The sequence below is a fragment of the Adiantum capillus-veneris genome, chromosome 11, assembly GCF_014529385.1.
Source record: "Adiantum capillus-veneris isolate H3 chromosome 11, ASM1452938v2, whole genome shotgun sequence".
NCBI lineage: Eukaryota > Viridiplantae > Streptophyta > Polypodiopsida > Polypodiales > Pteridaceae > Adiantum > Adiantum capillus-veneris.
In genome coordinates this window covers 153747642-153774059 of record NC_140941.1, presented here as the reverse complement: position 1 = coordinate 153774059, position 26418 = coordinate 153747642, and the positions used below count along the sequence as shown (strand labels likewise).

The window sequence follows — 26418 nt, the reverse complement described above, 5'->3', positions numbered from 1 at the left end:
GCTCAAAAGTGCCTCCTTTAATGAGTTTTAAGTATGAGAGAGTGTTTTTTATATGTTAGAGAGAGAAGAGGGGTGGGAATAGGACATTGGAAGTTCATTTACCCACCTCTCTTTTGGGTTACTAAATAGACTATTTTCAAATACAAAATATGAAAATGGATTTTTAAACAAACTCAGCATAGGCCCTTTTGCTCTCTCTTTTAGGCTTGGTCAAACTTGGCTTAAGCTTTAAGCATTCCCTTTAACTGCCAAATAAAAAGGCCATGCTATACCCCATTCACTTCCTAATGCACAAGGCCCTGTCCAATACCACCCAAACTACATTGGGACATGGTGCACTCACACAATCTACATGCCACACATCACATTTGTATTGAAATTGTAGGTACTACCTGCCCCACAGCAAGATTTGAAGGGATGCAATATTCCAGCAAAATCCAATTTCAATAAGCACATCATCACTCTGCAAGTATTGCTTTCTCAAGGATCAATGGTCGAGTACTAATTATATGCAGCACAAACAATAATGAGGAGATGCACTTCAAGATTCACCATATTTGGAAGACTTGAGATATCCATCCATGAATATGATGTAAGCATCAAAGAGGACCCATTTTGTCTCGCAGCTCATTCAGTAGCTCAATTAGTCGCTTGTTGTGTGCTTGGACAATATTTTTCCATAGAGCACGTTGCAATTGTTCTCATCCAACTCCTCATCATCATCCACATAACTCAACGATCCCAGAGAATAGCCTGTAAGGGTGGCATTCATGATTATAAATGTCTTTGCTCCTAGTCCATACGTTGCCTGCCCAACACACCAACACTCATTAAATCAACTCAAGTATGTCTTACACATTTTGAAAAAGAAACGGAGAGGAGAATTTAAGCAGATTCCCTCTCTCTCATCTCATACAATCGGCGATGGTGCTGCATTCGTGAGCCGCAAGAGGGAAAAGAGGAGGCCAACACGCAGGGAGGGGGGGCGTAAGAGAAAAAAAGGGGGAGGGGAATGCGCATCAAAACGCAGAGAAGGGGGATATGCAGGAGAAAGGGAAAGGCGATTGCCTTTTTTTTTATAATGGGTCATTGGCCAATGAAGCACCAAGCTCAGCGTGGCGAGATGGTTAGCTGAGGTACCCTCTTCACAACCCCAAGAACTTGAGTTCAAAACTACTCATGTGGTTTTGCTTCCTGTGCCGCTTGCTGGGAGAAGACATTGGAATGGGAATCTACCAAGATTCAGCCTAATAAAATAAACAACCTACCAGTATGTGCGATTATATAAAAAACTGTAAGGTGCTTTTCTAAGCTTCTTGTGAAACACAATACACATGTATAGCTTAGATGCAACCTTGCCAATTCTAGTACCTAAAAGGCTACCTTCGTTGCTGCAATAGTTGTTGTAACCGTCGCATTGATATCCAGAGATTCACCAAATTGATCCTTAGCTTCCTTATAATCATTATTCCCTGATTCAAAAAAGTAGATCATGTCCGATAACAGCTGCTTTAATCTCGCTTTCTGTTCAAGGCCTGGCCAGCAAGGGAGGAAAAAACAAAAGGATTGAAAAAACTAAATGTCATACTCAATGGCACCTGTTTTCTGACCAATTCGATGAGGAAAATTAATATACCATAGTGGCCACTTGACATGATGGTATCCTGAAAGTCTCGGAATTGATCAACTTGAACAAGAAGGAAAAACAGATCTCCATTGTTGTTACCCACTGCTGTTGAGTTGGCGACCGTCGAGCCGCTTGAGGCAAAGTTTTTCGTCAGTTAAGTCCCGTGAGGGGGGTAATTTTAAACCCCACATATCCACCTCCATCCGGCAGCTGCTCCCTCCATCTCACCACCTTGCTACTCCCAGCTCCCAACCGTCCTCCTCCCTCTTGCTCATCGCCACACACTCGTCAAATGTTCCTACCAAGGCAACCCACAGCTCGTTGTCTACACGAGTGTAGTGCGTGCAGTACAATGCAGTTGCATGGTGTGTGAGGGTCTGAAGGTTCGAAGACGTTGTTGGACTCCCCACATCAAACGAGGAAGACATCTCAGAAAAGGGAAGGCTAACAGCCAATAGTGCAAATTCCTCCAATCGAGATCAGAGGGTGTAGGAAGCTGGGAGGTGAACAACCATGAGTACGTGCCAGCTCATGTCTCTCGACTCTCGAGCTTACCCAAGCCAGTATTGTGCTTCATCATTTTTCCCACTACCTATTAAGTTCTCTATCACTGAAACAAGTTTTGTCTTTGTAATGAGTATACGTTGTCTGTTCCAACCAATAAAAAAATTGTGCACTTTTAAAAAGCTCTATCTGTATAATGAGTGGCTCTGGCAACAAACCAATCAAAAAAATGTACATTTTTTTAAAAAGCAAGCTCTCCTTTTTCAGTAGGAAAAAGGGAACACATCACTATGGCCTTAGCTCGTTGGGCAGGCAAAAAACAATGAAATTATAATAATTCCTGTTGTTTGGTTGCTTCTCTGTAAACACAAACGTTTAGTGCAATCCCATCTTTAAATTTTAAAAATTTACCTTTAAAAATAAACCTACACACTCCATGGAAGCTCCCTGTATTATTGTCAAAACACCTCTAGATTTCTAGGAATTTTTTCGACCCTTAATGAGCGCCCTCCAAATTCCTAACAGTTGGAGGTTGGCTAGAGTTTGAGACCCCTTCCAAATTAAAAAAGGAAGAACCGTAAATTACACTCATTCTCCAACACGGTAGAGGATATGAAGATGGCAAGATGTCAAATAGTTTCAAAAAGCACTCAAACTTTTGTTGTCAATCTGTTTTGGTGCATTTTGTAACTTTGGAGCATTTTTGTAATTTGGTTAACCAGTATGGGAGAAAAAAAAGCACTCAATGTTCCCCTCCCTCGATCAAGTCGGTGGTCTACTTTTGTGAGTCCTCGTATTAATGGGAAATAGCAATGATGTTGTTATATTAATGCGAAAGGAAATGGTTGGTAGCATGGCAAAGGGGGGGGAGCCAAGACAACTAGCTCATGCCTGATTAAGGGGGGAGGCGACATCCATTGGGAGGAGGATCAGTCTCCAGGTGCCAGTAGGCACATGTTTTCTTTTGTTTATTCTTCAAAATAAACCCCCTCAAGACATCACATGTATTCGCTACACTAGCTTAGCTCGATGTTTGAGCGTTGTGAAGGTCCACCTGAATTCCATGCTTAACCTTGCAATTGATAGGATCATGCTCTTGAGTGGTGAGAGATCAAAAGGAATTTGAGAGACTCCAACTAATGGGTAGGTGAAGTTGGAGCCAATATCCAATATGTAGTGGATACAATTGTGGTTTGGGGGTTTATTAAGGGGAATTTCAAGAGATCCCTCTTTTGATCCAATAGCAAAAGAAAGGGAAGAGTAAAAAAGAAGGCACGGGGGGATTTGTTACAATATATGTGGTAGTGATGTGTGTGAATACACTTAGGACCGTCGGACATTTTTTTCCCTCATTAGGAAGTTTTTTCCAGACATTGCTATTGCTTTCTTGAATGGTGATATATTTGAGGAAGTATATGGTACATACCCTCGTGATTCTATCAAGAAAGGACAAGAAAATAAAATGATATCATCTTTCTATATGTAGATGATTTTTTTCATTGTTGGTCCGAATGAGACACACACTGCTAAATTCAAGATTGATTTGAATGCTACTTCAAGATGAAAAACTTGGGGATTTTGCATCATTGCTTTGTGTCAAGCAAGCTACATAGAGACATTACTATGTAAGTTTGGAATTAAGGACTGCAAACCTATTGCTATTCCGATGGAATTAGGTTTGAAATTGAGTCTTCATGATGTTGGAGATCTTGCCGATGTCACTCTTTATTAGACTGCTGGATGCCATATTTATGTATGCAATATGAGGCCAGGTATTTATTTTGCAGTCTCATTGGTCATCCGATTTATGCATAGCCGAGGGTCTAAGCATTGGCAAGGTGTCAAGAAGACCTTTCACTTCTTGATTGACACTATACATCTTGGGTTATTTTATCCCATGGGGGGGATAACTGATGCCAGAGTTGCATGCTTTTCCAGACTCAAATTGGGCTGCTTATTATGACACGCGAGTGTCCACAAGTGGTTTTTGTTTCATGCTGGATAGTTCATGCATATCATGGTTGAGCGAGAACTACCAAGAAGCAACCTACTATGGCCACTTCCAGTTATGAAGCTGAGTACATGGCAGTCTTTACAGATGGTTCAAACGCCTTCTGGTTGATTTGGATGTTGGACAAGACACTGCCAACATCATCTACATTGATAGTCAGAGCGCATTGGCAGTTTTGAGGAACCCATTTTTTCATGCTCGCATAAAGCACATCGAGGTGCATTATCACCATGTCAAAGAAAGCCTCTCACAAGAAGAGATCATCTTGGCTTATGTGCCAACACATGACAACCTTTCGGATCTGTTCACAAAGGCATTGCCTCATGAGAAGCTCTAAGCTTTCAGCAAAGCTTTGGGCTTGCTTCCCTTTGTGGATTGATCATGTCCTCAGGGCACGGCACTTCCCTATACACTATGTGCCAGGTCTCATTCATCGTATCACTCCCAGAGGGGATTTGTTACCATAAATATGGTAGTGATGCGTGTGAATACACTTAAGACCACCATGCATTTTTTCCCTCACTAGGAAGTTTTTTCGCTCGTGCATTGTATATGCGCCCATCATTCTTGGGCTAATTTATCTTTCTATTGTGCACTAAGCAATATACTCTCTGTTGTGTACCTTGAGCTTCTTCATCTTCTCCAAGCTATGTGTGCGTCTGTGCAACCCTAATTCCAACAGGGGGAGGGAGCAAAAAATGCTAACATTTTTAATATTGCATTTTTGACAAATATTTTTCATTTGATGTTTATCGATTCAAGATGGCCATATGATTTTGTTGTTAAGCAATGCTCATAAGAAACATTCTTATGAGCTAATGAAAATCACACTTAATTTGTGAACGTTTTTATAGAGATTTTGGTATTTTGGCCCTTTGAAAATACTGTGGAAGTTACTTTTCTAAAGTGCACTAATCCCAAATTTAAGTGTTCGCAAAAACCCAAGGTTTTGGGTATTTTAACAGGCTAAAATTGCAAAATATAGGGTAGATTCTAAGCTTGCCTTGAAAAACTTTACGAGTTTTTAATATAAAGGATAGTAAATACTTCAAAATTTTCCAAAAGACTTTACGAGTTTTTAATATAAAGGATAGTAAATACTTCAACCCAAAAGAGTTTGAAGTGTGGCTTTATTTTCTTGGGTTAGGAAAATTGCTTTTAGCAAGTCCTACTTCCCAATTTACCAACTCTGATGATTTTACAAGTTTTAATGTAAAGAAAGGCAAATACTTCTAATTTCTATACTCTTTAAAATGCACCTTAAAATTTTTAAGGAAGGAAAAGACATGAATGCTAGGTTTTCAGTGGAGCATCAGTCGCCAAGCTTCATGGGCGTTCCAGCTCTCTTCAAGCTCCCACCTCCGTGCATTATCGTGCCCTCCTTGCTGTAGCTACCCTATGTACTGTGCTCGCAGGTGCAGACTAGCGGGAGAATGTGTTGTCTTTGCCCTAATAGTTGTGTTCTAGCCTACGCCATTCCTGCTTCGCTTGCTCAATTTGAACTTAATAATCGCGATGTCATCACGTAGTTAATAATCGTTGCATACGTTTATTATCGTTTGAAGCTTGCGTTAATAATCGTTGGCAGCCTATGTTAATTATCGGCCTTGCTCTTGGAGACCTCCCTTTTGCATTGTACCCCTCTCACACCATAGCCTTAGAGCCTGTAGTTTGCGGTTGGCCCAATTGTGGTATTGAGCTATTGATAAGGTGCTAAAGGTTCTGTGCTAATGGAATTAGACGGTCTGGCCGTAAGTAAGGACAGTTGCAAATTCTCGCAGATGTTAGTGGCAAGGAAAAGGTCCGAAACGGAGCTAGCGGTGCCAATGGATATAGGCGGCGGCTCGGTCTTGACACCGGTTGAATGACACGGAAATGTCAGGCCCTAGCTCGCCAAAGGTATCAACAATGCAAGAGGTCAAAATTGCTCCGACTGAAAAAGTCCCCTATGAGGAAACAGGAGTGAAAATGGGCTCAGCGCAAGGGTTCAAGTTTGAAGTAAAAACCATCAAAGATGGGGTTCCTCAGGGACCAATCTGTGCGAATGTAAATAAAGCGTCAAGTTCATCGGCTACTTGCAGGCCAGGTATATCGTTTGCTAGCATACTCAAGGGGCCTAACTCTAGGGATAATGGGAAAAGCTCAGTAGAAGGGATGTCAAGTGAAGGGGATATCAAAAACCTGCAGGATACAAAAGCTAGACTGCAACAAGAGCTCTTGGAAGTCAACAAAATGCTTGAGGCCGGCCCTAACAACAACAAAAGAACTTGCTCCCATTCAGAATTCAGTGGGCTGGTAGAAGACGGGTTGGCAGATCGAGCCTTCTCTGCTTTAAAAAAGTCCTTGCCACAGCAAGTGGAGGTTGCCGAGTCCATCAATGTAGCGATTCCACTAGCACTAATTAAAAAACAACTAGCCAGCCAAGCTAAGATGACACTGGTATTTGGGTTTAGGGGAAGAATCCCAAATAGGTTTGAGATGATACAATGGCTGTAGGGCCCTCAAATCCTCGGTCATGGAGGAGCAGTTGAAAGTACTTCCTACCTAGCTAAAGGTTTTTGCTCAGTGAGATTCAAAGAGGCCTATGATGTGGATAAGATCCTCGACAAAGGGCCCCTAGTATTTGATAGGACTACGGTGTGTGTGGTGCCTTGGGAGCCGGTGTTCGACTCAGTTGAATCTTTGCAAGCGGTTCATCCGGTTTGGGTAGAGTTTGTGGGATTGCCTAGCTGGCTGTGGGATAATCTGAGGATGCTTGCTAGCCAACTGGGCACTCCCTTATTTATACCTAGTAAGAGAGGGTTTGGCAGAACTTCAAACAGGGTTTGTATAGGATGGGATTCGTCTAAGACGCCACCTAAAAGCATGGTTATCAATGTCGGAGCTGGGCTTGTTACCATTCCGCTAAACTTTGGAGCTTACTTTGGGGAATGTTTTAAATGCAACAACTTTGGTCACTTCGCCAAGGATTTCCCAATGAATTCTAATGGTACTACAGCTTCGGTAGTACAGGGCCCCAATAAAACGGAATCCCCGATGGGAGGACTGGAGATGCAGGGAGACAATAATGAAGGGACAAATACAGGGAAGGATGAAGGAGGGATGGTGTGTGAGGAAATGGATACGAAGATGCATGAAAAGATGGTGGAAGAATCGATTCCCATACAACGAGCTTCTGAAGGTACATGCAATATTAATAAGATCATTACTCCCACTGCTACCCCCAAATTTATGACAACAACAATGGCGACAGCTGTCCAAGTCCCTGGTCTGAAAAGAGCCAAAAGAGTGAAGGTTGTGGCAAGAGACTCCGAGGTGCTACAAGTCGTCAGGACATTGGAGGTGAAAGGATCTAATTCATCCTCTACCCCTTCGAAAGGAGGGGGGTTCATTATCCCTCTGCACAATCCATTTTCAATACTACAAGAAAAGAAATCCTCTGACTTGGAACCCCCGGATTCTCCTGAGACCAAGGAGAAGGGGGGGGGGGGGGGGGATGATTCAGATGCTGAAGAATTTGTTCCTCTATCCCAATGAACCCCGTATTAATGATGGAGTCTCTCACTATCCAATCTTGGAACGTAAAGGGGTTGAAAACCCGGAAGAAGAGTACCCTTTTCTGGGAGGAAATAAAAAAGGAGAAGACAGTCAACTTTTAGGCCATTGCGAAACACCATCTAGACACCCATAGCAAGAGAAAGCAGATGCTAGGAAAGAAACTGGTATTCTATGGAGAAGGAAATAACGCCTTCAGTGGCGTCCTCAGCATTGTGGACAGAGAATTGGAGCCGAAGTTGGTTCTTAACGACCCATCCGACAGGATCCTAGGGATTAGAATCAGATGGGAAGGGCGTCCCCTCACCATTGTGAATGTGTACGGCCCTTGCAATGCAAAAGATAGAGCCAAACTATGGATGCATCTCAGAGATACCCCGATTGAAGGGGAGTGGTTGTTGGTTGGTGACTTTAACATGGTAGAAAAGAGCAGGGATAGAACAGGATCCTCCAGTGTGCTGGCTGGCTCAGAAAGGTCTAAATGGCAAAGTTTGTGCGAAAAGTGGGCAATGATCGACTTATGGGATGTTGGCCCATGGAACAACACGCTTGGGTTCACCTACACAAGCCTTTAGTACGCCCGCACTGCCTCCAGACTGGATAGATGCTATTGCTCGCACCAAGCTGACTAGATACCGACGTTGATGGAAATGAAGGTAGTCCCAACAACAATCCTCTTGGATCACATTCCGCTGCACATTCAATTTAAGAAGAATAAAGAGGAGGAGCAGACCCCAAGAGGTAAAAACTGTTGGTAACAGGGGCACACCTATTCAAAGACCCTCTTTTCAGGAATCTAGCCAAGAAAGCACCGGGTAAGCTAAAAAAAGATGTCGACCTCAACAAGCACAATGCGTGGGACCTCTTTGCTCAGAGCATCTAGAAAGAAATCAAAACCTTGGGCCCCCGAATCAAGAAAGCTAGGGAGGATCACCTGTTGCATCTTTCAGCGGAGGTACAATTGCTTACCGCTATAAAAGCCAATGGGCATGTTACTGAGGGCGAACACAAATGATGGCTTGAAGCCAAATCGAACCTCGCTACTGAGCAGATAGAAGATATAAAAAAGGCTAGACTTCTCTCTAGGGAGATTTATTTTCAACCGGAAGCCTTCAATCAAGCTCAATTTTTTAGGGCTCTAAAAATCAAGAAGAGCCGGGGCCACGTCCGCTCGCTCGATGATGAGAAAGGGACATCAGTTCATAACCAGGATGAAATGGCTGGTATGATAATGAGCTATCTCAGTCAAATCATTGGACGGCCGGAGACCCAGTCCCAAGAAGTGGAGGAAGCCAAAGGGACCTTACTACAGAGTGTTAAAAAGGAAATTCTCCACTCAGAAGCTAATAACTTGGAATGGGCATTTTCCGAAGACAAATGTTCACTAGCATTGCAAGCCCTTGGCAAGGAAAAGTCCTCTGGCTGGGATGGGATGACGGTAGAATTCTATGCAGAATTCTGGGAAGACCTCAAAGCCCCAATCACAAGTTTGGCCAATAAAGCCATGGTCGAAGGGTCGTTGGAGACAAGTGTGAAGAGAGGGCTTATCAAGCCCATCCCAAAACAGATATGCTACTCTAAACTACAACATTGGCGCCCTATAAGGATGATGTCGATGGCCTACAAAATTATAGCTAAAGCAGTGGCCCTCAGACTAGCCCCCTTACTAACCAAGATCATCTCCCCCCATCAACATGGTTTCATTAAAGGAAGTTCCATATATGATAACATCTTGGCAGCAATGATGGGCATAGAATACGAAACTATCACAAAGCATAAGTGCATTTTGCTGCAGTTGGACCTGGACAAGTCCTATGACAGAATAACATGGACATATATATAAGCCATCATGGAAGCTCTAGGCTTTGGGCCGCTCCTCTGTCGGATGGTTCGTGTGATGGGGGCTGGAAGCCAGTCAGAGCTCCTATTTAACGATAGAATTGTGGGCTCTTTTGAGGTTAAAAGGTCTATTAAACAGGGACACCCTCTTGCCCCTCTACTTTTTGCCATAGGATCACATCCTCTAATCATGACGCTCGAAGCTAGTGCTGAACGCGGGGAGGTGCAAGGCCTTGTTTTACCAGGAAATAGACAACTCCTGGCAAAACTTTTTGCAGATGATTCTCTCCTCTTCTTGAAGGCGTGCCCCCAGGTCATCAGGAAAGCTCTGGAGATTGTACAAATGTTCTCGGTAGCTTCGGGGTCCTAGTGTAATATAGAGAAGTCAAGGATGATTTCCCTATAAGAAAATGACTCATTTGATCCTTCTGTATGGTCAGGGGAGATTGTCACAAAAGGAAAGATCTTTAGTCATCTGGGAGCCCCCTTGGGGGTGGATGTAACTCACAAGCAAAGATTCGAGTGGGTGCTTGGAAAAATCAAAACAAAAATGAGTAGGTGGCAGTATGCTCTTCTCCCATTCCCAAGTCGGATAAAACTGATGAATGCCTTCATGATTCCTTATATTGCCTTCACTAGCCCGCTTCTCAAGATGGCAAAGTGTCACTGGAAAGAGTTCTTGAAACCAGTAAAAACATTTTTATGGAAAAATAACACAAAATCTTCTAGGCCATGGCAATGGGCCAGTTGGGAATCAGTTGCTCGGCCGGGGAATCAAGGAGGCCTCGGGATTCTTAACCCTGTGACCCATGCAGAAGCTTGTTGCGACAAACTTGTTGTTTCCTTGGCTAGACAGGATAAAGTTTGAGCAGTTATGATCAGAGATATGATAGAAGCAGCTAAACTTGGCTCGAAGGGAGGAAAATGGAGAGGGGTGGAGGTTCATGACAAGTTGCTTGCCCCGGCGTGGTCTACCTTAAGATTGGGGGGTAGCTCAGGAGAATTGGTAAGAAAATGCAATAGAGTAGCAGGAGTCTTAAAGTGGGGGGAAGAAGCCAGATACTTCAAGAACTCCATCCTACATTGGTCCCCCTGGCTCTCCAAAGTTGTAGATCCGCCACAAACTCCCTATTGAATTGAGACATCAAGGAAGCTGAATAATAAGGGTCTGATCCGACTTGAGCACTTCTGGGACAATGTCAACAAGAGTTGAAAAACCATTGAACTTATGATTGCTCAATACCAACTCAATAGCTTTGGAGGTCTTGCTTGTCCACAAAGTGATGAAAGAACTTGACAATCTAGTGATGCCAATCTGTGACTCGGAGTTGGACTGGAAAGCTTGGAAATGGCCCGGAAGCAGTCTCTTGTGGAAACCCCATACTAAAATCATTTATCAGACAATGATGCAAAAGAAGAATTGGTCTAGCCCCCTTAATAAGATATGGAAAAAGCAATGGCCGGAGGAAAGGTGGGAGCATGTAATGGAGAACATATGGAAGCCAAAGGTTCCACAGTACATGAAGGTTTTCTTATGGAAGGTTATTTGGGGTGCTCTACCAATGGGGGTGAAGATTCAGGAGAGAGGGATTGGTTCAGATCAGTGCTCGGGGTGCAGGTTAACTAGAGAAGATCTGGCCCACCTTTTCATGGACTGTCCAGCTATAAAAGGCCTCGCAGGGAAAGTATGCAAGTGGGTCCAGAGAACATGGAAAATTAGTTTTTTCAAGACTGACCTATGCTTTGGAGGTAAAAACTCAAGTAGTCCTGCACTCCTAGTTAGCACTCAGATTGTCAGATACTTCTTCTTTCATAACGTATGGAAAATAAGGAACCGCCGTGTTTTTGAAGGAGAATTTGAGGTGGCAAGCTTCGCAAAAATTATACAGGAAAGCAAAGTGCTAATATGGGCACTCGGGCGCAAGCATCACTCAGAGGATTGGTCTAGGACTACTTGTGCCTTGTTGTCAGCAGACGGAATACCAAGGACGGGGGCAAACCTTGGCCATCGGTAGGAGTGGCTGTCTTTATAGCCGTTGTAATTATGATTCCTGGATGTTGTCATGGCTTAACATGAGCATGGCAAAACCTTGTAATTTTTTCGGCTGCTCAATATAATTCACTCACAATTGTGAGTTTGCACAAAAAGAAGAAAATCAAGGAAGGAAAGGGTGTCCACGTGTCACTCCCTGGTTCATTTCCAACAACACCTTACAAAACATCTAATCTAAAATGCAAAAGTAAAGGGTAAGATTGTAAGAAATGGCATCCTTTTCAGAATGTAAGAAGTGACAAACCGTTTCAAATGTAAATTAAAGAGACTTTTTATTCCACATAAAATAAATGTTGAAGTTTTGATTGGATATAACAAAAAGGGGATAACTTTAGTGGAGGTTTTGTTACTTAATACGAATTTACTTTTTGAAGATATAAAAAGAAAGAAAAATTTTAGTGATTTTTTTTTGTTTAATGGAAATATAATTTTTGAAGATCTATTTGGTTTTATCTTTTAAAGGGTCTTTTTTCAAGACCGATATTGATATGTTTTAGAAAATTTTGGAAGTATGTATTTCTTTAAAGAGCTTGAGAAAAAGAAAAAGGCTTGCCTAATATCGACTTGGGGTTGTCTCGCTTTGAGGACATGCATGACTTGCAATTGCAGGGATCGTTATCCACATTATTGACCATGTGTGTGTGTGTGTGTGTGAGAGAGAGAGAGAGAGAGAGAGAGAGAGAGAGAGAGAGAGAGAGAGAGAGAGAGAGAGAGAGACCACCACATTGCTTGTGTGTGTGTGTCAGTGTACGCGCATGCGAGAGAGAGAGAGAGAGAGAGAGAGAGAGAGAGAGAGAGAGAGAGAGAGAGAGACCATCACATTGCATGTGTGCATACACATGTACATTTATGAGGGGGAGAGAGAGAAAGAAAGATTTTACCGTTGAGGTAACACACTTTTCAAATTTTCAAGATATTATTTTTTGGCATTAGTGTATTTTTTAAAGAAAGCTAAAGTTTTTCACCCGTAGAAAATGGATTAAATGCCCGACAAAGACCAACCCTCACATTAACACCCCAAACGGGTAGAGAGATTTTCTAGTTTATGGACCTTTTACCAATTCTTGGATATTTGTTGTTCTTTTCATTTTTAAGAGTTAACATGTGGGCCATGCTCAAAAATCTATAAATTCCTTAAATTTTGGCATGCAAGAGTGCCAATCTAAAATCAACAAAAGAGAACACCTCAAATGGGTAGAGAGATTTCTCAATTGATGGATCTTTTACCAATTCTTGGATCTTTTGTTCTTTTTATTTTTAAGAGTTAACATGTGGGCCATGGTTAAAAATCTATAAATTCCTTAAATTTTGGCAGGCAAGGGGGTGCCAATCTAAAATCAAGAAGAGTGAGCGAGAGAGAGAGAGAGAGAGAGAGGGGGGGGGGGGGGAGGAAAATTATTAAGTGCCATACTTAATGTGTTGAAATGCAAAGTCCAATAAATGATGCAAGAGGAGAGAGGAAGACATAACAAAATGCTCGCGTGTAGGAACCCTAACATGACAAGACAAGCCTTCAACAAAAGTGAATATCTATGGGGAGAGAGAGAGAGAGAGAGAGAGAGAGAGAGAGAGAGAGAGAGAGAGAGAGAGAGAAGATAAACAAGAAGAAATTTTTTAATGCCATGGGAACAATCCCAAAAGATATATCTCACAACATGGGTAAGAATAAAGTTATTTTTGTTTCATCTTCTCTCTCTCTCTCTCTCTCTCTCTCTCTCTCTCTCACACACACACACACACACACACACACACACACACACACACACACACACACACACACACACGTCTTGATAAGAGGAGAATTTGAAATGTTGTAGGAACATCCAATGAGATCTCAAAGATCTATCTGATGGTAGAGAGAGAGAGAGAGAGAGAGAGAGAGAGAGAGAGAGAGGCAGACCAATCATAGCCATCTATATTTTTCTTTTCAAAAAAATGAGAACAAGGAGTTCGCTTCTCCTTTTTATATGTCCACCTGGGATAGTCACTTCAACTAGAGGTTTTTTGGGGAAGGGGGGACGAGGGGAGCATAGAAACTTTGAATGTCATAGTTACTATATTGGAACAATAGCAAGATGCCTCTCTGTGACAAATCTGACAAACTCAAGACATATGTGACAAATCTTTCCTTCAAGCATGTGTGTGCGCGCGCGCACGCTATGTGTACATATAGACATAATTGGAACATATCATGATGTCTCAAGTCCTATGTGACAAATCTTCGCTTCAAGCATATATATATATATATATGTGTGTGTGTGTGTGTGTGTGCGTGTGCGTGCGTGTACTATGTGTACATATAGATATATATATATGTATACATACATCCATACATACGTACAAGGATAGAAGCAAGTAAGAGAGTGGAGCAAAAGTATTGAATCCAATTGCGTTCCTATCATTGAAACCAATTCTAGAACTCATTCCATTTATTAAAAAAAGTTTTATTATTACATTGAATTCTCTTAAATTTCATCTCTTTACACCATGCTAACTTATCTAATCTCTATAATCAAGCTTGGTAGCATTGCTAAATCAAGGTAGACCAAACGAAGGAATCTCTCTCTCTCTCTCTCTCTATACACACACACACACACACACACACACACACCCGACAATAGAATTAGAGCACTCCTAAGTTTGTTGAACAAGGGCTAGCACCTCATGAAAAATAATGTCTATGAGAAGCTTCCAATCTTGGTATCAAAGAATGCTTTGCAGCATCTATTAAGAGGTCGTGTCATGCATCACTTTTATAAATGTGATAGACTATATGTGTAGGAAGAGAGTATTGACAGTGTTCCACTTGGAAGAGAAGATAACCCTATGAGAATAGAGGCATTGTTTCCTTGGCCATAGCAACGCGCGGGTCACATACTAGTTGACCTTAAAACGAGAAGAGTTTGAAGTGTGGCCTTATTTCTCCGATTAGAAAAATTGCTTATAGCAAGCCCTGGTTCCAAATCTACCAACTTTGATGATTTTTGGAGGCGGCTACTTCACGGTGTGGAGGCCCTCCAGGCAGTGTCTTGGAAGGCAATATGGATATATATATATGGGAGGGTAGTTGAACTTTGAAATTGAACACGAAAGATGCCGCCGAGGTTTGAGCCTGGGTCCTTACTCACCCACACATCCACCTTGACCACTAGGCTACGAAACCATTGGCGGCAATAGGTATATTGGGGAGCCCTCTAAAGAATTACAAGTAAAAGAAATCAAGTGGTCTTAACAAAACAAAAAAAAAAGAAAAAAAAAGAAGTCAAGTGTTGCTACACCTAGTACTTACCCTTAAAAAATATCCTTCACTTAGTGTTTCTGAAGTTGGGAGATTCTTTTTTCCTTGTGCTGGGGTTATTTCAACTGTGTAGGGCGTTCAAGTGACAAAAAAAAACCAAATGCTTGCCCAATTTTCCACACATGGTGAACAAAACTAGGTTCTTTTGAGGGTGGTGAGCTTTGACTCTCAACCCAAGATGATTGAAGTCCACTCTAACATCGTCATCAAAGGCAACTAACTATACAAGACTATTGGCTTCAACCAATCCTCAATGGAAGCCAGGAAAGCCAAGCCAAGCCAAGCCAAGCCGCCATGGAGTCAAAAGAGCAAGACAAGCCAAAGGAAACAAACTGTACCTAAGGCATGCGCAATTTTCTCAAAATTTCAATCCAACCTCATGCTGGCGTTTGGTATAGCACTCCACGAAATTACCTTGTTCCTTGTGTATATCATTTGAAAAGTATGCATAAGTAGGCAGCTCATTTTGGATGGAATGTACATCAATCAGACATTGTTACTGCTTTCTTGAATGGTGATATATTTGAGGAAGTATATGGCACATACCCTCGTGATTTTGTCAAGAAAGGACAAGAAAATAAAATGATATCATCGTTCTATATGTAGATGATTTTTTTCATTGTTGATCCGAATGAGACACACATTGCTAAATTCAAGACTAATTTGAATGCTACTTTCAAGATGAAAGACTTGGGGATTTTGCATCATTAATTGGGTATATTGTTTAAGAAGTGTGATGGAGGTATTGCCTTGTGTCAAGCAAGCTACATAGAGACATTACTATGTATGTTTGGACTTAAGGACTGCAAACCTATTGCTATTCCGATGGAATTAGGTTTGAAATTGAGTCTTCATGCTGTTGGAGATCTTGCCGATGTCACTCTTTATCAGATTGCTGGATGCCTTATTTATGTATGCAATAAGAGGCCAGATATTCATTTTGCAGTCTCATTGGTCATCAGATTTATGCATAGCCGAGGGTCTAAGCATTGGCAAGCTGTCAAGAAGACCTTTCACTTCTTGATTGACAATTTACCAACTCTAATGATTTTACAAGTTTTAGTGTAAAGAAATGCAAATACTTCTAATTTTGACCTTAAAACCAGAAGAGTTTGAAGTGTGGCCTTATTTCTCCGATCAGGAAAATTGCTTTTAGCAAACTTTCACGATTATTTGGAGGTGGCTACTTCTCGATGTGGAGGCCCTCCAGGCAGTGTCTTGGAAGGCAATAGGTATATATATATATATATAAATAAATTTGGGGGGGTAGTTGAACTTTGAAATTGAACACAAAAGATGCCGCCCACCCACACATCACCCTTGACCACTAGGCTACGAAACCATTGGTGGAAATAGGTATATTGGGGAGCCATCTAAAGGATTACAAGTAAAATAAGTCAAGCGGTGCTACACCTAGTATTTATCCTTAAAAAAATCCTTCACTTAGTATTTCTGAAGTTGGGAGATACTTTTTTCCTTGTGGTGGGGTTATTTCGACTGTGTAGCACGTTCAAGTGACAAAAAAAAACCAAATGCTTGCCCAATTTTCCACACATGGTGAGCAAAACTAGGTTCTTTTGAGGGTGGTGAGCTTTGACTCTCAAGCCAAGATGTTTACTCTAACATCGTCATCAGAGGCAACTAACTATACAAGACTATTAGCTTCAACCAATCCTCAATGGAAGCCAGGCAAGCCAAAGCCAAGCCAAGCCGCCATGGAGTCAAAAGAGCAAAAGACAAGCCAAAGGTATACCTAAGGCATGCGCAGACGTTTTCTCAAAATTTCAATCCAACCTCATGCTGGCGTTTGGTTCCTTGTGTATATCATTTGAAAAGTATGCCAATCCATCGTTGCCCACAAGAAACCTCTTCTCTCGAGCGCCAGCCAATGGGAAGCGCCACCCAAAATCTTTGTCAACTTTTTGAAACTCTTAAAGGCGCTTGCTCAAAAAAGCTTTAGAGAAGAAAGGATTAAGGAGTGGATTCATAGGATTTCTATCCCATGATGTTCCATATTGGTTTACTGATTTTTTTTTCATATTTTAATTTATGAACGAGTCTTTTCATTTAAGGACCTCATAAATAAAGATTCATTTCATAAAATTATTATTTTTTATTTTTATGTTGATTAAAACTATCTTTTTTTACAAAAGCATGAATATATATTTTTGTTTTAGTTTGTGAATGGATCCTTTTATTTTATTGTTTTATTTCACCGCCTTTGCATTTTAATTTGAAATGTTAACGTGCACTTTTAACCTCATTTAAGTGCTGTGCAATGTTCGAGAAAAATCATTTTTTCGTTTTCTTAATTTTATCAAGAGGAAATTTCAAAAAATTGGGTTATTTTTTTAAGTTTTTACACTATTTTTTGTCTATTTTGGGGCGGAATTTCTCCTTTTCCTCTTGCCCTCAACCGACATTTTTGAAATTGAAAATGACACGATATTAAGTTGAGACAAATTTTTCCCGAACATTCATGGGGCGCTTCCTAACATGCAAGACATTTGTAACTACCCATGGACAATACAAGTTTATATTAGCACAACAACAAAATGGCATGTGATTGTAGACACTCATTTAGACCTAATCTTTATAACTCTCATCCCCCCTTGACTTCAACAAGCTTTAGTGATTCCTCAATTTCCTATATGTGCATTGTTCTTGTCTTTCACCATGTGGATTTTTGAAAGAGGATTCCTTGTCAAGCGAAACTTTACCTCCAAGGAGCTTCCTCGTTTTCACTTCACTCATGTACACTCATACACATGCACACTCATATACAAGCATAAAAATACAATGGAATCATTGCACACACTCTTTTCAAACATCATGATCTACGTCGAGTAACATATTAACCACCATTTTGGACAATGATATATACACCTAAATCATTTGCAACAAGCTAATTATAAGGGTTTACAATCCAGAATAATCCAATCCAACTTTGCTCTTATAAATCAATAGATGAACAACATTGAAAGACAACTGAAACATACCCATATAAGCTAATATTGAAACAACTTGAAAATAAACATTCTAAAACAACAGCTACGAAAAGATACATATAGAATAAAAAAGAACACTATAATATTATCATGTGGGTTCACGGGCTTATTGTTATGACACTATCTTAAAATGGGAAAATCTAGTTGTTGTCGTCGCTAGTGTCATTGTTGTTATCATTGTCATTGTCATCGTTCTCATAGTTGGCTCTGTTGGCTTGTCTTTACGAAGCAATGTATATCATCCACGTTTCTACCCAAGCCTCCACGTGTCTCTCGAAGGTTGCACACTCCTGTGGGGTGCGATGTCCATGTTCCCCCCAAAGCATTATTGCATTGTGGCAATTACAGCAACTTGCTCAACATCCTCTTTGGTTGGATGTGCATTTACATCAAGGTCATAGATAGAATTGAATAGGGACTTTGTGGCATCTACGACTTCACGAAAAGTCTCCGTTGTTGTGTGCACTTTGTGTTACGCATAAATTATTCATTTCATAAACATTATTAAGAATATGATTAATGTGTACATTGTTGATGGGGCCAACACTGGGGAGTGGTGGACCATGCTGAGAGCCATGTCCGCATTGGACGACTTGCCCACACTGATCGCATTGTCCACAATTTCCCCTCGGCATGGTAGATGTGTGAATGAGAGAAGATTGAAAGAGAAGCTTGTGAAAAAGAACATAGAGAACTTGCGAATGAATGAAACTAGTAAATCTTCGGTTTTTTATAGAGAACCCTAAGTGACTTTCCTTCCATGCCCATTCGCACAATGTCCTCCTCTGCATTTAAAATAAATAGAACATTCAAGAAAATATCACTTCAAAATTAAATATCTTCATTACCTTACATTCAAACCAAGGATTATTTAACATCACGAGTACACTAATCTCACTAATTAAAAAATAGAGAGCGATGCTTGGCAAAATTTAAATATAGTGAGAAGAACGAGTACCAAGTCTGAATGTGCCATTACATAGAAAATAAGTACATAGGAAATAATCAATACATCAGGCGTTTCAAGTTTTTGGTGGTCACAGTTCTGGTGGCGGCTGGCTAATGGGGCACGTGCAGGTGGGGCCCCCATGGGTATCCAGGGAAACAATGGCTTGTAGAGCGATTGGCCGTGGCATGGCCAACATGGTGCCACAAGTGGTGGTTTGCTTGGGGGTGGAGTAGATGCCACATGGACTCTTGGGGATGTGGTAAAGGCAATGGAGGGGGTTGTGATTGCCATGAACGTGAATACTCACCCAAATGAAGAGTCGACCCTAGTCCACTAGGAAGCTGCTGTTGTGGTTGAACACAAGCCAAAAAAAAATTGCAATTTCGCTCGATGCTGATGCAATGTTGTTGTAGACAGCACACTCCGTCGCTAAGCTGCCAATCCAACAAGACAATCCAAAACTACATTGCCAAATTTCATGAATGTACCCAACAACCACCTGTAGAATAACACGTATATTAGTGGACAATGCAATGACAACTATATATAGGGACTTCAACCACTCCTCCACTAACCGAGCAAAGAACTTGCTCTTCTCCACACCAATCCAAATGGGTACTCCAATGACATCTAGCATCCATGGAGCCTCTCAAAAAGGCTCTTGGATCATGTCATTGTCGGCCTCAAGACCATCATTGTTGGTTTCCACATCTTCAGCCTAACGATCATACAATGGAACAAATGGAAGACCTCATTTCAACATGTGAACATGGCTAGCACCAAGGTATCAATTTGCAACATAGTTTATGTTTAAATAGAAACACACGAATATCTATCATGAAATCCGTAGAGTAATGGTTAAGAACTTACTAAATCCATGAAATTGTCTAGAATAGCATATATGCGTGAAAACATCCGAAGGAAGATGGAATAAGCTGGATATGTTCAAACAGCTATTCCAGAGTGGTTATTAGAGTTAGTTGATATCAAACTTAAGACTTCATATCAGACTTTAGAGTACTAGAAGACATAACTAAAATTGGAAATGAATCGAATTGGAATTATATTACTCAGAGACTAAACAAAGTACACTGGAGGCTTTACTGAAAGAGATTTAGCTCAATGAGATTACAAAGTACGTTGGCCAATGGCTCAAGATATGATTACAAGGCTTGGGGTTAGGTCTAGATTACAAAAAGAGATCTACTCCATGAGCTAGATATATCGAGAGAGCCCAAAATGAAATATTAATAGTCCCTTAGATTGGTGTTTGATTGATTGTGTACTGTAAGTTACCATGGTAACTCTTTGGTTACTACCTTTGGAAGCTTCTGGAGTAGTCGCCTCCCAACCGCTTGCTAAGAGTTGTTTGCATTTCTCCTCCCCTTTCTTAAATTTTGGTATAGTTAGAAAGTGCCAGTGTCAAAGGGAGCTCCACTGCTTCCTTTATCTCTTGTATTTGTGTATCAAGCCCGCCAATGTTAGCATAGGACTCCAGTGTCTTGCCAATGCCATAACACTTGACTAGTTTAACTAGTCTTCGTTCAACGAGATCCTTCTTCTTGTCAGGTGTCTTCTTTTTGGGAGGTTTGTAAAGTACTTTAAAGGGTTCAGGAGAACTGTGAGTGGCATTGTATTTTTGAATTAGTCTGAGGATGGCCTCTTTCTCCAGCTACTCCTTTCGAGCTGTCTTCAAGCCCTGGCCAACTTGTGGCAATAGGATGCATTGTGCATCCACCCATAAAGTAATGGATGGTTACATTTGAAGCGTGCTTGGAACAAATCTCTGCCATTTCTTTGAACTAGGGTTCAGAGCTACCTTATTCGCAAAGTCCTTCTCCAGATCTTGATGCTAGTTTGTGATCTTAATGAGCACTCTGATATGGACTTTCCATTGACCCATCAAGAGTTGAAACCTTTGTAGATCCGCGATCATCTCAGTTGCCACAATCTTCTTCAATGTGTCTTGTAGCACTTGATTCCATGCCTGCCATTCTGAGGAAGTGTCCTCATACTAGAATCCGAAACCGTTTTCTATCCGAACATACCTTTGATGATTTACAGGCTTAGTGTGAGGTGGGTAGAGCACTGGAAAGAAGCGAGGTAACTCAGCTTCTTTGGTTGGAATGGCATATAAGAGTGCTGAATTAGTTACAAACTCCAAGAAATTCATTATCATTTGATTCTCCTACTGCATCATTTTTTTGGAGACCTGCACCATGGAATAAGCTTTGCAGGTGCATCTTCTACTCACCGAGGGCCATTCTGGTCTTGGGTCCTTCGACTGGTAGTCGCATTGTTTTCCACTAGAGTTTTGACCCTACAATCAATAATTCCTCTGACACTCTACATCTGTATGAGAATATCTTTAATATGCACCTTGATATCTTTCATACATTGGTATGTCGGTCTGGTGCCCAATAATAACTCTACATGTATCCCTAGATATAGAAGATCCGCAGTTGTTAAGTCTTTGACTGTTGGGTGTACAACTTTATCATCATTTGCTAGGCACCATATAAGGACCCTATCCAGTACTTAGACGTAGATCGGATGTGGGAAAAGTTTACATAATGTCTGAATATGATAGCTGGCTGACATCCAGTCTGCCACCATCCAATTGGCCCCCACATACAACATATGAAATCTCTCCAGATCTCAGTAAATCATATCATCATCCAATTATTGCTGGATCTAGAGACGCTTTTGAATCCTCAAGCGTTTATTCAAGGATACTACTTCAATAGAATAACGATGATTAGTGTCAAAATCTAGGTCAATGATAATTACTTTGCCTTTACCATCCTTATGTTGACACCATTTTGTCTATTGCTCCGTTTGCTGACTGGGTGGATTCTGGTGTTGATTCTCCTCAATAGATGGTGGTTGATTAGTAGTATGCACGTCCTTGGCATGATGTGAGGATGAACCTTCAACTGGTGCTGCCCCATCTGTAGCTATTCCTACGTTATGGCCACCTTGATTGTCATCATCATCATCATCATCATTGTCATCTCTCTACCAGTGCTACTAGTCCTTGTTCTCATCATCCTCATCCTCATCCTCATCCTGCTCCTTTTGATTCTCTAAATACTCTATGAGTGACTCATTCACCAGGGCTGTCGTGTATGTGCTTGAATTTTCTTAGAGATCTGATTGAATGGATGCAGTTACGTTCTCCATATCACTCACATTCAAGGTCAGATTGTTGTCTTTGTCTATTATCTGTACCAAAGAGTGATAAACATATTTTTCTATGATAGGCAACGTCTAGAATCTGTTAGCATCTTACTGAATCTGTTCCATGTCTTGCTGTGCAATTTCCTTCTCCTCTTGCAGCACCCTATTTATATCAGTTAATTTTCTTTTGGAGAGCCTGTATTTCTCTGTCATGGATCTGCTATTGAAGGTGTAACTCAAGAATTTGTTGAGTCTAGACAGCCTTATTTCTCTGCATCTTCTCCAGTTCCTCTTTCATTGTTTTCAATTCTACTCTCATATTGTCCATTTCCACACTAGACATGGATGCTTGCGCCTCCATCGTCTAACCTATAAAGTTGAGGATGGTGTTCCATCCAGACTGTAAGGATGCAGTGCATCCCTAGGTTATTATCTTGGGAGTAGTTTGATCAGACTCAGTACTATCATGGGGAAGGAATTGGGTAGAGCATCTCTGCTAGTTTTCTTCATTACCAGTCTCCCTTTGAGTGGTTGTTTTTGGAGTTCTTGGAGCCTGTCCAGAATGAATGGCAACTTATTATGGTGAGGCTCTAGTCCAATGCTTGATGCCTCCTTAGGCCTAGTAGTGGTTTGAGCTTTCTCCGTGTTGGTATTTTTTTGAAATGGCATCTTTTTTCTGTATTTGCTATTGCTGCTCAATAGACTTGCTCCATGATGTGTCCACTGGAGTCTTCTCAGTTCTTTTTGGATTTTGAACTCTGTCTTTAAACATCTTCAATAGGTCACCCATGTTCTATTTCTTACTGTATGACCCTGCTTCAATCTAGGTTACTTGTCTCTTTGTCCCAGTTTGCTGTAATGTTTCTTTGCCTTTGCCTGCTACTTGCTTTGTGGCAGTGTCCTGTGTGTTGGTTTCATCAGCCCCTCCAACCTCAGTTTCCTAAAAAAATTCAACTATAATCTTGGTTGCTCTGTCTTTAGTCACTTGACCGCGGATATTTTTTGTATATTAATGTGGATTGGGGCCAAATATGCCAAGAACAAGAGCTGCTAGACATACCGGGTCTTTGAACAGGTTTTTGGACTTGGCCTTGGCTGTCTGCTACACCACACTAACATATAAAAATTGACAACTTTAGCTAGTAACATGGAAAAGAGCTTCTCTGAGAGATAGGCGTTGTGAGCGGGATGGAAACACACAGAACGCCTCTATAATGACCCGACACACACTCTTGGAGGGATATACACACACTATGGGGCACCACTCTGCTTACACAACCCACCTGGCCGAGACAGGGACAACACCGATGGAGTGAGAGGAGAGAGAATATCCTTTTACCCACTCCACACAAAGATACACACACACACACACACACACACACACACACACACACACACACACACACACACACACACACACACACACACACACACACACACACACACACACACACACACACACACACACACACACTCAAAATCTCAGCTCCAAGGAGGAGAATTTCTGACGTTTAGATACAATTGAGCTTGGGCCAACACCAATGGGGCAAATAGCTCACACAATATGGGTAAAATAAGCCAGATACAATCACAAACTGGAGCAGAAGCTTCGCTCATAGGAGAAACTTACACAACCAAAACAGCAGAAAAACAGTGAGGAATTTGGAAAAATGGACAGCGCCATCGCGTCCGGAATGGCCCAAAACTCCAGTCTACAATGTCAAAGTGCTCAAATCCGACCTCGGATGAGCAGTTTACGGCCAAAGCAGGCTCCAAAATGAGCAAAAACACAGTTGCGGCTGTTCCTCCTCTTCTCTCCACATTTTTTCTGGTCTTCTCTCAGTTTTTTCAGTTCCCACACTTAGCTTTATTACTTGGGCACCCTTGGCCTTTTAGTTGACCTCAAACGGACCCCGAACATGCCAAAAACTGACCTCGTAGTGCATAGTTGTCACCTTTTTGCGTCCTCCGCACACTTGACACTCAGCTTTTTTCGATAATGCATCCCGCAACCACGTGAAGTGGCCCCAAAAGATGGTCCTCATGATTACCTTTCTGCATAATTATCACAAGAAAACACCCACGTTGTGTGCGTACTTATCCACGTGCAAGTATTGACCCCATTCGACCTCCTGACGCCACTAGATGCCATCTGACGCACCTGCTTACCTCATGTCGTCGGCCCGCGGATAGCTTCCTTGAGAAGTCTTATGTGCTACCAACTCCGCATTATTATAGAAAAAACACACTAGTACTGGTGATAGTGAAAATCTATGCGATATGTACATGTTCTCCTACCTGTACACATGTGGGCCCCACGTAACCACCTGGCTTTGGAAAATGGACAATCCTTTATTTGATGCACCATGCATGTGTATGTACATATGCGCAATCCCTTGCTCCAAAAAACTCCTGACATAATTTGCCCATCCCCTAGCCTGCTAGATCATTCATGATCAGCAAAAGCAGCAAAAAAAGATATGAGACTCGTCGCATCACAAGTCTCCTCATCCTTCACCAACACTACTTGATCCACAGACAGCTCATCTTGCTCCACCATCATTAACCTGGCATGATATAATTTAAGATGCAATCCATTTACCTTGACTTATGTAGAATCCCATCCAGGTTAGCCAACTGATATGTACCATTTAGAAAACACTCCACTACCTTGAAAGGGCCTTCCCACTTAATTTGAAACTTCTTTTGGAAGGTGTTGTCCAGCTTACTGTTGTAGCGCAAAACCAAGTCATGCTTCTTGATACCCTTACTTTTGACCTTTTCATTTATCTTTACCAAAGCCTTATCCTGCATCTGCCCATAATGTTCCAATGCACTCATCCTATCCAGCTGAATCTCTTGTAACTACAAGAGCCTCTCTTTGAATGCATCACTAGGCGGCCCAAGCAACTTCTCTAACATCTTGACAGCAGGCAACTCTACTTCCACAGGCAATAGTGCTTCCTTTCCATATACCAAATGAAATGGAGTAAACCCTGTACCTGTCTTCACCGAAGTACGGTAAGCCCATAATGTACTAGGCAATTCCAAATCCCAATTCTTTCCTTGGTGCTCCGTCACTTTCGAAAGAATTTGTATCAACTCACCATTGAATCTTTCATTTAAGCCATTACACTGTGGGTAATAAGGAGTGGTATGCTGGTGCCTAATCTTCATCTTTGCGCATAAGAATTCTAGCAGTTTTGCTCTAAATCCTGGCCCCTTATCCGAAAGTAGCTCTAGTGGCACCCCAAACTTGCAACAGATTTCATCGTACACAAATTTTGCCACATCCTTTGCACTGATTTGTTTTACTGCTATAGCCTCTGCCCATCTAGAGAGATAGTCCACTGCAGTCAAAATATAGCTTTTGCCCCTGCTTGTGATAGGTAACGGGCCTATTGCATCAATCCCCCACTTTTCAAACACATAAAATGCCATAATGGTTTTACGTAACTCTGGCTTCATCACTCTCTTCCCAAATGCTTGACACCTATTGCAAGACCTACACCAATGGTGAACATCCTTGTGCAGACTAGGCCATACATACCCCTCTTGCAAGATCTTATGCAAGGTGATCTTTAGAGCAAAATGGCCGCCACATGCGCCTTCATGATTCTCTTCCAACACTCTGTAAAGCTCCTCCTGCCAAGGTACACGTCTCAACACAAGATCAACCCCTTTCATGTACAAGACATCACCAATCAATTTGTACCTGTATGCTCTACGCACAAAACCATACTTCTTAGACTTCTGAATGTCCTTCGGAATGATTCTTGTTAACAAAAACTCCTCTTCTTGAGCCAAACTTTCCCGGCCATGATAAAGAGGTAAATTGGTCCTCAACACAAATAGCTCCCCAATCATGCTTTGAGCTGCTTCATGTGCCTCTCCATTTAGAGCACGTTCAATGTGTCTAATGCTGCAGGCTTCAAAATTTTTTAACTGGCCTTTAATTCTGAAACACATTTCCTTCAATGAAGTGTTCTTGCTCTTCCACACACCCAGCACTTGCTTCACAACTAACAAGGCATCACCTTTTATGCTCAACCTTCTAACCCCATGCTTCAAACAAATGTGTAATCCGGCTTCCAAAGTAGCATATTCAGCCTCATTGTTGCTATGAGCATCCAATTTGAACCCTCTCTTGCATACTAGCTTCCCCTATGGATCATAAAGTGCTATACCCCCTGAAGTCGCATCATGGCTCTTCCTGTATGAGCCATCAAAGAACAAAACATGTGCATCGCTGATCTGTGGCACTTCTTCAACTACCTTTCTCACCACCTCTTCCTTAACAAGAAGGGGATTCTCCTTGTAGGTCAACAAATCAGCTAGGGTAGCTCTTGTACTGTCTTCCACTAGGAAAGAGAACTCAAACTCTTGCATCTCAA

At 41.5% G+C, this 26418-nt stretch overlaps 1 pseudogene; it reads right to left on the bottom strand.

Annotated features, from left to right (window-relative positions):
* Positions 1–348: 348 nt before the first annotated feature.
* On the bottom strand, positions 349–2055 carry LOC147448264 (GDSL esterase/lipase At4g01130-like; annotated as a pseudogene).
* Positions 2056–26418: the final 24363 nt, after the last annotated feature.